At 39.2% G+C, this 13538-nt stretch overlaps 1 protein-coding gene across 3 annotated transcripts in view; it reads right to left on the bottom strand.

The window, feature by feature from the left end:
- Window positions 1-13538, bottom strand: part of GATA4 (GATA binding protein 4) — a 66083-nt gene that overhangs the window by 43726 nt on the left and 8819 nt on the right. The window contains exon 1 of one of the 3 annotated variants that reach the window (XM_087930110.1): window positions 5219-5823. The exons of 1 other annotated variant lie outside the window; for it this stretch is intronic. The gene's annotated coding sequence lies outside the window, so the exon portion shown is untranslated. Of the gene's footprint in view, window positions 1-5189; window positions 5824-13538 lie in introns of those variants that run through there. One more of the 3 variants, XM_026715983.2, reaches the window with a different exon arrangement.

Genomic DNA, 13538 nt, shown 5'->3' with positions numbered 1-13538 from the left:
CAGTGCTATTGTAACTTTGAATGGTCACTAAATGAGCTGTTGTAAGTCAAGAACTACCTGTACTCCTTAACCAAATGCTCCTTGTGAAATCAATTCTTTTCCTTCAGATAACTTACTCTTTTTGTTTTAGTTAAACCCAAGGCTATTATTTGATCAAATCACATTAAGCAGATTCAAAATCTGGATTTGAATGAGGAAATGGGAAGTGGAATTTTGAAGGAGCTGAGATCCTAGTGACTACATGGACACAATCATGCAGTTAATCTGCTCCAATCCTTATTAGTTTCTAAGCTAAGGTCAAATTTTCTACCTGCTAAGCAGAGAGGGAGAGAAAAATCAGGAGTGATAGTAACATTATCTAACTTATTCATGCAGGAAAATGAAAAAAGTTGGGCATAAGGATGAGTAATGGTGAAGTCAGTTGTATACTACTGTTAGGGTTTTTTCCCATTTGGTGGCTTCCAGATATATTAAACTACATCTCCAGAAATCCTAGATAATGTGAATAAATACACTTCAGAAGAAGTTCAATGCTTTGTGGATATCAGAATAACGGAAATAAGTTCTACAAATGATTGATCAGCAGTGTTTTTTTCTTCAAAAAATATTTCTAGTTGAAAATTTGAAAATATCTCAGAGATTCAAAATGCAGGAATTTACACCATAAATATAAGTTCCAGCGGCTAAGACTGTGATCGTGATCTGGATTCCTGCAAAACCATATTCAGGAATAATTTACAGGATCAATTATTGCATGCAAATGCTTGCAACATATACACATAGCAGCATTAATTTTCACACAAACGTATCAATAAAAGTTCTCACCAAATGAATTCATAAACAGCTAAAAATATCAGAATAGGAAGAAATGTTTGTGCCTGCATCAACAGAAGGAAATGCAGCCTTTCAACACAGCCTTTCCCAATTTGAAACTTGCTAGATGTATTGGACTTCAACTTAAAAAATATTCAGTTAATAATATTCATATCTAGAGAGCAGCAGGCTGGGAAAGGCTGTTCTAATTTCTGTTGATGCAGGAACAAAGTAAGCTTGTTCATTTCCAGATGAGAACAAGGCTTGCCCTGCCAGTTGTCCTGATAAATTATTTGAAAACGTTTATGTCTCAATGTAAATTGAGGCTGGCCTGGTTTAAAAAACACACACAAAAATGCATTGCTGAGTATATATTTAGTTGCACATCCCCAAAATTTTAGCATTTAGCATTTTGGCAAGAACACTACTGACATACATAGCCATGATAGTTGACTACACTGTTGCCTAGGACTTAATGGTCTGTGGCTACTCTAAGTAAATGATGAAGAACAGAAAGAATTGAGTGTTGTTTACAAAGATCAGTTAACTCTGCATGTAAAAATACATTGCATGCACGTGTACACACACACACACACACACACACCGTCACTAAGTGGAATTTTCTAAATAAGACAAAAAATGGCAACGCTTCATTTCCATCAGAGCTGCCATTACAGGGATATTAAAAATTTGTCCCTAATCTTGGTGAGTACACAACTATAAGATCTCAAGTCTATTCTTAACTTAAATCACACACACACACACACACACACACACACCCCAAATTTATGCCCTCTGGAGATACCGAAGTGCAATTCTCATCATCCTGATCTATCCTAGACACTCAGCCATAAAACTCTATTTGTGATCTTTTTTCTAATTACACTAATGTGTGACAGTTTTATATAAAACAATGATTAAAACAGCTATAGCCAGTTTAACCATTTAAAAATACTATTTTAAAGCAAATAAGTTGTTGCTTATGGACTGCATTCCCACAATATACAATATACAGGTTAACAAAACAAATTGTATGTGCATATTACTATGCATGTACATACATACTATGCTAAAGCAAATATTTGCGTAACATAATTGCCTGTTTTATATAACCATGCTAAAACAACAGCTGAGTTCTAACAACACACTGTATCATAAAATGTATTATCATGCTTTAGTGTAGTCTTGTGCAAATCCACATATAATATGGGTTTGAGATCAAACCAAAGAGAGAAAGTGCAAGAGAAAAACTCAAATGTACCTAGAATAGTACAGTATGTCTACCTGGTGACCTATAAATCAAATGTGTACAGACAGACTTTGACCATTCTGTGCCAAAGAGTCTCAGAAGTTTCTCTTTTGTTCATTACTTCCTTTTTATAAGACAAACTCATGGCTTTGGAAAAGGACCTATGATCAAGAAACTGACTGAGCTGTGCATACATTGTAGATTTGGACAAAATTCCTACTCATCCAACAACAGAAGCTAGAGTGAGATCCAGGGGCTACCAACCTCCTACATGCACCAATGCATGTTCCAACTACTAAAACTTCTGCTTCTGGGGACCCCAGGTTGCAACACGTTCAACCAATGCCTATTGTCATCCTTCCCCAGATCCTTCCTTTCCTCATCATCTTCTAGACCCCAGCAGATCCAGATCAGCTTAAGCAACCTGAGCTGGAAAGACTAGAAGGTGAAGCAAAGAGCAGAGATTAAAGTTGGGGGCAGGCTGGGAAATCTCTTTCACCGCCACAAGCATTTGTGTGCGGGAAGGGGTGCTTTCCATCAAGGATTGCAGAGGAGACCCAGGACAAAGAATTATCCAAGAATTGTCACACAGCCATCCTGTGAATTGTCATCCTGTGCTGGCCTAATCTGAGGGTGATCCTGCTGCATTTAATGAGTCTTACTCTCCGGGAAGCAGGCCTAGAATCACAGCCTTCAGGACTCGCTAGTATTTCCATGGAAAGGGATCTATTTTGAAGAATAGGCTTACTAACCTCTCACTTTTTCTCTTGGCTAAGCACCAGGACATTGGTGCATTTTCTAAATGTGAAATGTGGACGGCTGGAGTTGCCGACAGAGCTATATTCCGGCTGCAGATTTTTAAGTGTGAATTCAGATTGCCACCTCCTTTCTCCCTCCCATCCCACTCTTCAATGCCTCAAGCAAAACCACATTCATCAGTCTCTATCTCATATACCAGGAGGGAGGGAGGGAGAGAAAAAGAAGGAAAGAAAAAGAAAGAAAAAGAAAAGAAAAGAAAAGAAAAGAAAAGAAAGAAAGAAAGAAAGAAAGAAAGAAAGAAAGAAAGAAAGAAAGAAAGAAAGAAAGAAAGAAAGAAAGACAGACAATTTTAAAAGGTGAAATTAATGAAAGAAGTGTTAAAGAAAACTGTTGAAAGAAATCTCGGACAAAACTAGAAAAAGCTAGTATTCCTTCCCCCGCAGTTTCTAATATATTTCCAGTGAAATAAAAATCACCTAACCTGACTGCCTTAAAATCACCTTGATAGCAATTACTAACATATTACTATCACTACATTTTTTTTCCACAGTTATTTGAGAAAACATGCCTACTGTTATATTCTAGTGAAATTATTTGATAATAAGCAAGCAAATCTTAAGTGGCACATGGGGTACCTATAAAGCATTTGTTCAAGAGAAATTGGAAAAACATTTGAAAAATATTATCTATAAAACAAAATAGTTGTATTTAGGCAGTATTTGCACCTTTCATGTATTTCTACAAAATAGTCATATATTGGCACAATTCACCTACACAGTTTACCTATTTCCTACCTAATACGTATTAATCTTCCCATCAAGATTAATGGATTTGAAAGTGATTTCTACTGGATAATGGAATTCAATTAAATCAGAATATAGATCTAAAGAATGCAAATATGAACCCTTAACACTATTTTCATTATCTCTTTGTTATAAGTAAATAGAGAAGAATTAATTATTTTAAAGGTAAAATCGAAGTAGCATAAAGATATCAGAATTACACCAAAAGGCATTATTTCCACCCATCATTTTCTAGAAATATTTATACGAAGGTGCACAAACATTTTATTGGTATACTTTCAAAGTACATTTGAAGAGTAATAAGAGAAAATGTGTGTTAATATTTGAAACTATTGCAAATCGAAATAACTGATTGTAATAAATAGTTGAAACAGATCCAGTGTTTCCGGCAATTTTTACCTGCTCAGGTTAAAATAATATATTACTTCCCTATACTGTTTTAAAATAATCACAACAGAATAAGAAAGGACATAGTAGAATAATAATAACAACAATGCAGCATAGTACATTCACCCATTCTGAAAAGAGAAACATAAAAAAATTGAAGGGAGGCCTATATTTGTAATCTCTTCTGGTTTTTTTTTATGTTTCTAATCTTTTCTCAACTCCTTTTGAAAACCAGAATTCTGTTGTTTTTGAACCAAAGAATATACTACGGGCCTGCAAATTTTCTCTGAGAAACCCCCGCCATTCTCTTAGGAAAAAAAACAAACGGAGAGGGGCTCAGTATATGGGTTCCCTTTTAATTGGGATAAACAGGAAAGAAAAGAAAGTTTTATCCCAAAATATCTTGCAGATTTGAAGTAATCAATGGCAGAAAAGGAACAAGAATAATCATAATCATAATAATCATAATAGCCAACGAAAGCTCCGCGCTCTTTCTTCTTACCAATTTAGCGCAAATAGAAATCGAATTGAGATCGGTGAAATTTAAAACCTCTTTACCTTGGATTGAATTGTGAACACCGCTTCATAAGCAACTAACGCTATTAAAACAAACAAAATGATTTACACACCTAAAATCCGAATACAGTATAGGATTCCCGTTAGGAAGATTACCAAAACTATCGGGAAAGGTCATATTTTGTGAGTTATTATTAGTCATAGTTTTCAAGTTCAATGAATTAAGGGATGTTGAACTCTACGCCCAATCTTTTTTTCTCTCTCTCTCTCTAAAACTATATTCATTATGATTTCTTATGCTGGTAGAGGAAAGGTTTGTTTTCGACGTGTCTGTTCCCAGAAGAGAATACTGCACCCCAGCAGTGAAAGAAGGAGAGATACCGGGGGACGAGAGAGGAAAACTTGGGCGAGCCCATCTGCGTGGCTCGCTCCTACCTGGGCTCCCTTCACTCCAGCGGGTGCGCACGGAATGAAACGAACAAGAAAACCCACTCGCGATCCGGGGAAAGTCGCCTTGCGACGTTTCTTCCCGGGTAAAAGTTGTTCGGACAATAACTTCGGATAAACACCGAGAACCGGGAAGGCAAAGAAAGAATCCAGCCACGAAAAGGGCTGCCAAAGGTGTGTTGGAGTTCCGGGACTAGAAAGGAGTCGAGACTCACGTCAAGTTTTCCCGCAGAGCCAAACCGACCTGCTTCAAACGTCCCCCGCTCGCCGCTTTCGGCTCCTTCGCGGTTTGGTGCCTCGCCGGAGCCCGACCGAAGCCTGGAAGGGGCGCCGATCAGAAAGCAGAGAGAGGCAGGCGCAACGGTGGGAAGCAATCGGTCGGACGGCTTTGGCCGCTGAGGCTCAGCTGGGTTGCCCGCGTGTCCGCCCGCCGCCACCTCTAGGCCACGGAGACGCCGGGAGCGAAAACGCCCCCGCCCACCCAGGCCAGGCCTCCCGGAGCGCTGAGCCGAGTCCGCCTTGCCTCCTTCCTCTGTAGCCCCTGCCTGGCCGCCCGGGGAGCGGGCACGACGAGGCGGGTGCGCTGTCTGGCCCGCCTCGCTCCCGGTGACGCCGCCGACGCTCTGAGTCTGGGCAGCCACGGATGGGACGCTTTGCTTTCCCTCCCCGGCTTTTCTCTTTCTTCCACCCCCTCCCCACCCCCCGCTTCGTCCCTCTTTCCCTACACTCTTCCTTTCTTGTCTCCACCCTGGTGACTGGCTTCTCCACACCACGTGGCGAGGGGACGGGATGAGCTGGGGGGAGAGAAGACGAGGGTATCTGTTGCACCATCAGCCGGCGCCAAGCTTCATTCCTGGGGGGGGGGGGATATATACATTTACACATACACATATACATGCACGCTCACACGGATAGACAGACACAGCATGCTGGAGAGAGGAAGAGAAAGAGAGAGGGAGGGAGGGAGAGAGAGAGAGAGAGAGAGAGAGCGAACATAGGTACGCACGTTCGTGGGCAACTGGGTGCAGCTGTAAACTCAGAGTGGGAGAAACCCACTTTCGACTTGTGCCCCCAAACAACACGTGTAGGGCTTTAACAATTTCTCCCCCAATCCCCCTTCCCGATTTGGTATCCTCCAGATGTGTTTCTCAACTGCCATCGCTGCCACCAGATCCCGACTCAGTAGTCCGTTTCGACTGGTAGGCTCCGTGTCAAAGAGAGGAGGGATGCAGTAGGAGCCCTTACATAAAGAAAGGTCTTTCCCTTCATTATCCTGTGCATACCTTTTATTGCTTCCACGTCAGGGAGTACTGTTACCTATCTTTAGCAGTGAGTCCTGCCACTATGTAGATTTCCCTCTTGGAATCCCTTTCTGATTCATTTTACTGGAGGAGGATAAAAGAGAGAAGAGGAAAAAGCCCTCCACCCCACGCAGGAACGTCCACTACTAAAAAGAACAACAAAAAAAACCTGACAGCTGCAGGCTGTACAAAACGGCACTGCACTTAGGGGCAATTCAAATCACCGTGTAGGTTTTGGTCAGGTGATTTGCTGCTGCGGAGAAACTCGCCCCATGTGATCGAATGATCAAGTGGGTAGAAGTGCATGAGAGCGAACTCCAATTTTGCAAATGCGTTTGGACGTATAGAACTGCCGGATTTAAAGGAAGGAAGGCACATTTAAGTGAAGTGTTCTGAGACACGTGAGAACGTGAGTTTCGTAATGGAACCAGTTTAACAAGACAATGGTCAGTTCTCCCTTGCTGGAGTTTTCATACTGGCAGGGCAGCAGCTTTTGGAAATGCTGCATTAAAGAGGACAAGTGAGATTGGATGACATAACATACAGCGCTCCCTTTAAGTTAATGACTTTTTTTTTCTATATATGCCTTCAAAGCTCTGAAGGCAGCCTTTCTACAACTTCCTTCTCATTTAATTCCTTCTGCAACTCTAAGAGGCAGATCCTCGACTTCTTTTGTACAGCCTCCCCAATTTCCATCTTCACTGCCACTGCTGAGAATCAACTAGCGTGCTTCAAGGCTAGATGGGGAGAATTTGAAGTTGCACCTTCTCAGCTGCAGCCAACATTCTGAATCCTGCTTCATGCAGTTTAGCTCCCTTTGGTAATTGCTTTCCTTAGGTCAGAATGAAAGCATTCTGTCCCCTCATTCCACCCCACCCCCCCATCTCTGTTTTCTCTCCATTTGCATTCCCCTATTTGTAAATGGGAAGAAGAACTTAAGAAGGAAGGAAAATCTCTGACGGCTGGGATTCACTCACTAATTGTATTCATACAATGTGCCACACTGGACTGAAATAGAATTAACGATTTTGCGGTTGAGCATATTCTGAAAAGTGAACTAGGTTAATTTCATTACAAAATAGTAAATACATAGTATGTAAACTGTGGTATGTATGTGACATACAGAATATGGGCATATTTTATTGATTTGGATTTACAGGATATTACACTGTGATAATTCAATCATTAAGTTACACAACTGAAGGAAATTGAATACAGAATTCCCAAAGTCAGCTTGATTTAATATCTCTATGCTGCAATGCTACCCACAGTTGAAGAATAGACCTTGATCCCTCTTCCTTGAGTCAATCAAGGTTGGTATGGTTTATTTCTGCTTCTGGATGGAGGCCATCCCAAGACAGCTTGGTTAGAGCTTGGTTAGAGTGCTTCAAATTCTTCTCCAACCTGGTGCCTTCCATTTTTAATTCTGATTCCAATTAGCCCAGCTATCATGATCAAGGATCAAGGATGATGGAATGTTTACTGTAATCCAAAATATCTGATGAATATCAAATTGGAACCTCACTTTATTCATTAATATGAATAGCATAAAAATAGAGATTTTAATTAGGAGATAATCGGAGGAGGAATTATGTCTGCTTCCATAAAGAGAAAGCTGCAAGCAGTGAGTCAAATTTAACTCCTTGTACCGACTCACCATAAATATTATACATTGCCTGCTAAATAAACACTAGTTTTTAAAACTAACAAAACAGTAGTATTCTGTATGAGTACTGATAGTGTTTTTGTTTTTGTTTTGACACTGTTCTGTGAACATAAACTGGTTCGTCATTGATTGCCCTGCAAAATGTAATACTTAAAATATGTTTAATATAATCAACGAACTCAAGCATGTTATGCAAATTCTGTTCATAGAACAGAATTACTATACAATTTGGATCCAAGCTATAAACAACTTCTGGAAGGCACTGCTACAAAGCAGGAGGTAACAGGCAAAACATGGAGGTGAGATTTAGATGACATTCAGAAAAGAATTGGTGTGTGGGATTGAAACTATCCTGACCCAAAGGATGACTTTAAAACGTTGGGAAATTGTCAAAAAATGGCTGCCATGAGGATGTTTGCCTACTGACTGTGGAGTGTCAGCTGCAAGAAGGCCATTTTCAAGGATGCAAAAGTCCCATATCTGTATCAAAGACAACTCCAAAATAATTTGGTGAGATACATTCCCAGGCAGACACAACATTAAAAATCACCAGGCGAAAGATACCCATCCTTGCAGGCAAAACAGACCTTTATCACTAACTGGCCTTCTGGCATCACCTCTTTCTTTTTCTCTGGATAGTTGGACACTCTCCTGTCTGACCACCTACTATTGTTTTGAATGCCTCCAGGGTTCATATGAGTCCAATGACGTTCTCAGATAAAGAAGGCACTGGAGCCTATTTCTTTGTTTAGCAACATGCCAGATAGTCGGTTTTGAGGCAAGGAAGAAGAGAGATTCAAAAATTAAAAGATAAAAAACAAAGTAATCATAAATATTAGGGGGACAAGAAACCTAGTGGCTATAATACATACCACCGTAAGTGACCACTATAATGTAAAGAAGACCTTAAGTGCCATGTCTCAGTTGGAGCCATCAGTGGCTTTGTGGCATTGACTTTTACAAATGGTCAATGAAAAACTTTAGTGAGAAGGATCTCTCTATTGCTTGGCAAACCACTGGGTAGAGAGGAAGACAGAGAGAAAGGAAGAGAGGTTCATATTCATTCATTAACTAAACCATGACTTACAGAAGCTTTATGAGTTAGCACAATGAACTAAACCACAAATTAGCCTAGATTATATGCAAACCCAACCAGAGGGTAGTGGTAACAGAGAAAAGGAGAACTTGATAGGTCTAGGAAAAAGAGAGAGGAGAGAAAAGGGGGTCTCTAATGAAAAGGTGGTCTAATTAATTCATTGCTCTGATCCCACACATCCTAGGTCTGATTAGTGATAGACACCAGGACACTTGTAGTAGCAGATTATCTTCAAGAACAAGATGCCTTTGAGCAGCATGAACATTTTGGTCCAAAAAGTAGGTGTGGGCAGAAGAAAAACTAACTTGAATATAATTTAATTAGTTACATTTAATTCTAAAAATAGGTTTGCTTCCTCTGTACAACTAAGTTGAGTATTCCATATGCATTTATTAATGTTCTATATCTGTCACATTAATTAATGACATTTTTGGAGTTGCCTTCAGAGTCCCAACCAAATTAGGAGCCACTTGTGACCTTATTTGACACTTTACTCAAGAGGATGCAAGCTGTGGATTTCCAAAAAGTTCTTTTGTGTGCTATTGAAAAAAATAAAGACATATATGGCAATTTATTTGTATTCTCTGCAAGCGGTTGTATACAATGATATTTTTTTCTTTTAAATTAGATTATGGAATATATCTGATCAGAAAGGACATTAAGGAGATGTGATGATCAATTATGGAATCCAGGATGGAATACAATCTCTTTGTGTACTGTAGATCACTCAGTACTTCTAAATAGTTTCATTTCATTGTTTTTTGTTAGGGAAAATGCATTATTAGAGTAGACTAGCCTTCTGAAATTTGATGTCATTGGTCAAGGAGATGGAAATTGTAGTCCAACATTTCTCAAGAAATCTGAGGAATTATGGAATAGCCACATCTTCCAACTTTTGAAGCTCATCTAAGTGTTTCCTTGTAGGTCTTCCATGTTATTGTTTTGTCTCAATTACAATTCCACCAAACATGAAAACCTTTTGCCCTAAGACGTAGACATATAAATATGGACCCATTAGCCATAAAGCTATATTTCATCTCTTCAAGTTGGCCCTGGTTCAGCAAGGGAGTGGAACCAACTGGCAATGAGCAGTTTTGCAATGAGCTGCATGGGTTGCTATAAGAAAACAAGTAATAGTTAACTGGTCAAAATGGCTTCTGCCCATCTTGTCTGAACACTTGAGACGGCCTACTTATCCTCCCCTCTTTAAACACAGTACATCAGATTTGGGTCAGGCATCAGCCTTCCTAAAAGTGCCTCCCCTCCAGCCTGAAGGTACATTATGCAAAATATTTAGCATATTGTTTTCTATTGTGCCTTTGGCCTAATTGATCCATTGTGTGTCTTCCATCAAGATATACATATCTCTGTCTTGTTTTCTTTGATTTGTTCTGTGTACAACAAAGCCTTTTTTCTGCTTTGTTGTACACAGCCCAGAGTCTCAGTCTATTAGGACATTCTACAAATACAGTAAATGGATGAATACGTTAAAACAAAATGGCCGTTTTGTGAGACAAGAAAGCTTGGAAAAATCTCCAAATCCATATCTGAAATAATATACATGCATCCATGCAAAAGAAAGCAGAGTCTTCACTTTTTTTCTCACTGACTTGCTAACTTATTATTCCAATAGGCCTTCACCTCGGTAAGCAAAACTATTTCCACCAAACACACACACTCATTTGACATGTGTCAACAGTTCATTGAGTAGGGCTTCTAGGAGGGTAAGAACTGGGCTGTAAAATTCCAAATGGCCAATAGATGATTGCATAGAGATTTTTTTTTTACCTCTTTGCTGCCATCTAAGATTATCTGGATTTTTGCAGCCCAGATCTGAATAGCCCAACATTGCAAAATTAATGCCTCATGTCCCAATTTAACTAACCAAATGACTAATTATGTTTTTTAATTAGGGCTATATGTAAAAGCAAAGGTTTTCATTAAAAAAATGGATTACTGGATTTGGAATGTATCATGTTTAGGGAAGGGGGGATTGGCTTTTGCTTTCAATTTTCTATTTAGTGAGCCACACCAACATATTTTTTGCGGTTGTTGAGATTGCTCTTTTTCTTTCCTTTTAAAATTATCTTTATGAAGCACAAGACGTGCAAAACCGATGGCCTATCACCAAAAGTGTGCATGTAACTAATCAGGCACACATCAAAGTTGTGCAAGGGATGACAAATGAAATTAAATAAACAAGTTGTACAAACACCGAACAAATGGAGAGGGAACTACCAAAGACCCTTTGTGCTGGGGCGCCATTTGGTCTAGGGCTGGCCTTGGCCATGATGATTGGTTTAAACATAAAATCTGCTTAGTCAATGAGTACATCAGAGTCAGTATCCAGCCATGCTATTCACAAATTTAATGAATTTGGAACTTCCAAGCAGGAGAGAATCCAGAGGGGTTGGATTTTCTCCAGGAAGAATGAGGCACATGAGCTTATAGCAACAGACTTCCCAGTCAAAATACATCAAAAGAACCAAGCACTCATGTAGCAAAGATGTCCCAGAACTATCTCCAGGCTGCTGAATGCCTTTGTTCCACATTTTTGTTATTCCTACATCCCTCAAAATTCCTGCTTCCTCTTTATTCCTAATTTATTTTGCCAGGACTTTTAGAGCAATTTGGTTTTTAATTCATGAAATGAATTGATAATCTACCCCAAAAGGCAGCATGGAACAATCAATCATATTTGTGAGCGAGCCTATTAAGCCCCTTCCAAGATCCTCCATGGCATTCTCCCTCCCCTCTGTTGACTCTGAGGTCCAAGGGTCAACTAGCAATCCATACCTTCCTGCTCAGTTTGCCCTGGATTGCCTTGCTTTGGGGATGCCACTCAACTGGGTCATGTTGGTTTCTAATTTTTAAGAAAATTAACAACATATGTTATGTGACTTCTCTGTATACTAGATCTCCAAAATCCTCACAATTTCTGAATATTTTGTTTTAAAAATGTTTTAGCCATTTTTCAATGACCTTGCTTGGAACTGGGCATGTGATAAGATGTCATTGTGGCAGGAAGTTTTGAAGGTTAATAAGGCAATAAAAACACTATATACTGTATTAAAATATATATACAATAACACATCATCATGTACCCTTTAAGGCTGATAACATTCTAATTTTCTATACAGTAACTGGTTCCCTTTCAGTTGACAAAATGCTCTACAGAAACAAGTGTGGGAAACTAAAATTATAATTAACCATATAGCCCTGATATACATTTCCACAGCAACATGCCCTACAGAGTACAGTAGAATTTTATTAGGAGAGATGTGTAAAATGACAGCTTAAACCCAAATTGCTTAAAGAAAACATGTACACAGAGGGAGAGGTTCAAAATATGGAGTTACAGCTGATAACAGAGCTTAATTCAACATCCTATAAAACTAGCTGCTTTCATGTGGGCATAAACCATCAACTGAAATCTTCAGTGGAGGACCTTGTCATTTTTCCTTTCTTTCTCTAAAGTCCAATTAATTGGGTCTATGATGCAAAGGACTTTTTCTACAGCACTGTCCACATCCTGGACTTCTTCCATCTCCTTGCCTGATCAAATGATGGTCTTTTTAAAAAATCTATGGAGGTGATGGTGGTTCATCAGCTCGTTAATATCACCTATTTTACACATGCCTTGAGATGTGCTTATCCATTTAATAGCACTTAGACTTATATACCGCTTCAAGGTGCTTCTACAACCCTCTCTAAGCGGTTTACAGAGTCAGCATATTGCCCCCAACAATCTGGGTCCTCAGAAGGATGGAAGGCTGAGTCAACCTTGAGCCAGTGAGACTTGAACTGCCAAATTGCAGGCAGCCGGCAGTTAGCAGAAATAGCCTGCAGTACTGCACTCTAACCACTGTACCACTGTGGCTCTAACATTGCTTTAATATATATTTTTGTCGCTTTTAACATTATATTTCATTTTGCACATTACATTTATGAGTCTTGGAGGCATTTTGTGCAAAAGACATTAAAAAATAACTATCATTTTTAGCATAGCGGCTTGAAGAACATGTTGCACCTAATAAAAAAGAGGTGATTGTTGTGCTTTCTGAGCATTTGGCTAAAAGGCTGAAGAACTGAGAATGTTGCTTCCTCACTCAAATGGACAGCTTCTTTCCATAATAGAAAGGAGTCCATCTGCATTGGCTTCTCATATGTGGAAAATGTAAGCTCTTGTCCCAGATTTTAAAAGGATGCAGAGTTTGCTTGAGATGAGACCTAGAAAAATTGATTTGATATAGTTGATGGGGTATAGTAATTTTCATTTATTTTACTTTATCTCATTATTACCTTTATATCCTGTGGAAAGTGAAGTGCAGGCTCACAGCCTCAACACTGTTGATTTAGTCTCCCTGTTAAAAAATAATAGTAAGATGGCTCATATTCTTGTAATAAATTAGTTTGTTTAAAGAAAGCCTTTGGGATTAACACATTAAAATCTGTAGGGCAAACATAAAAGTAAGATGAAGCAACATTTCAGCTACTTTAA

Source organism: Pseudonaja textilis, chromosome 1 (assembly GCF_049901715.1).
Source record: "Pseudonaja textilis isolate UNSWEBS1 chromosome 1, rPseTex1.2, whole genome shotgun sequence".
Lineage (NCBI taxonomy): Eukaryota > Metazoa > Chordata > Lepidosauria > Squamata > Elapidae > Pseudonaja > Pseudonaja textilis.
This window is presented reverse-complemented; position numbering and strand designations above follow the sequence as displayed.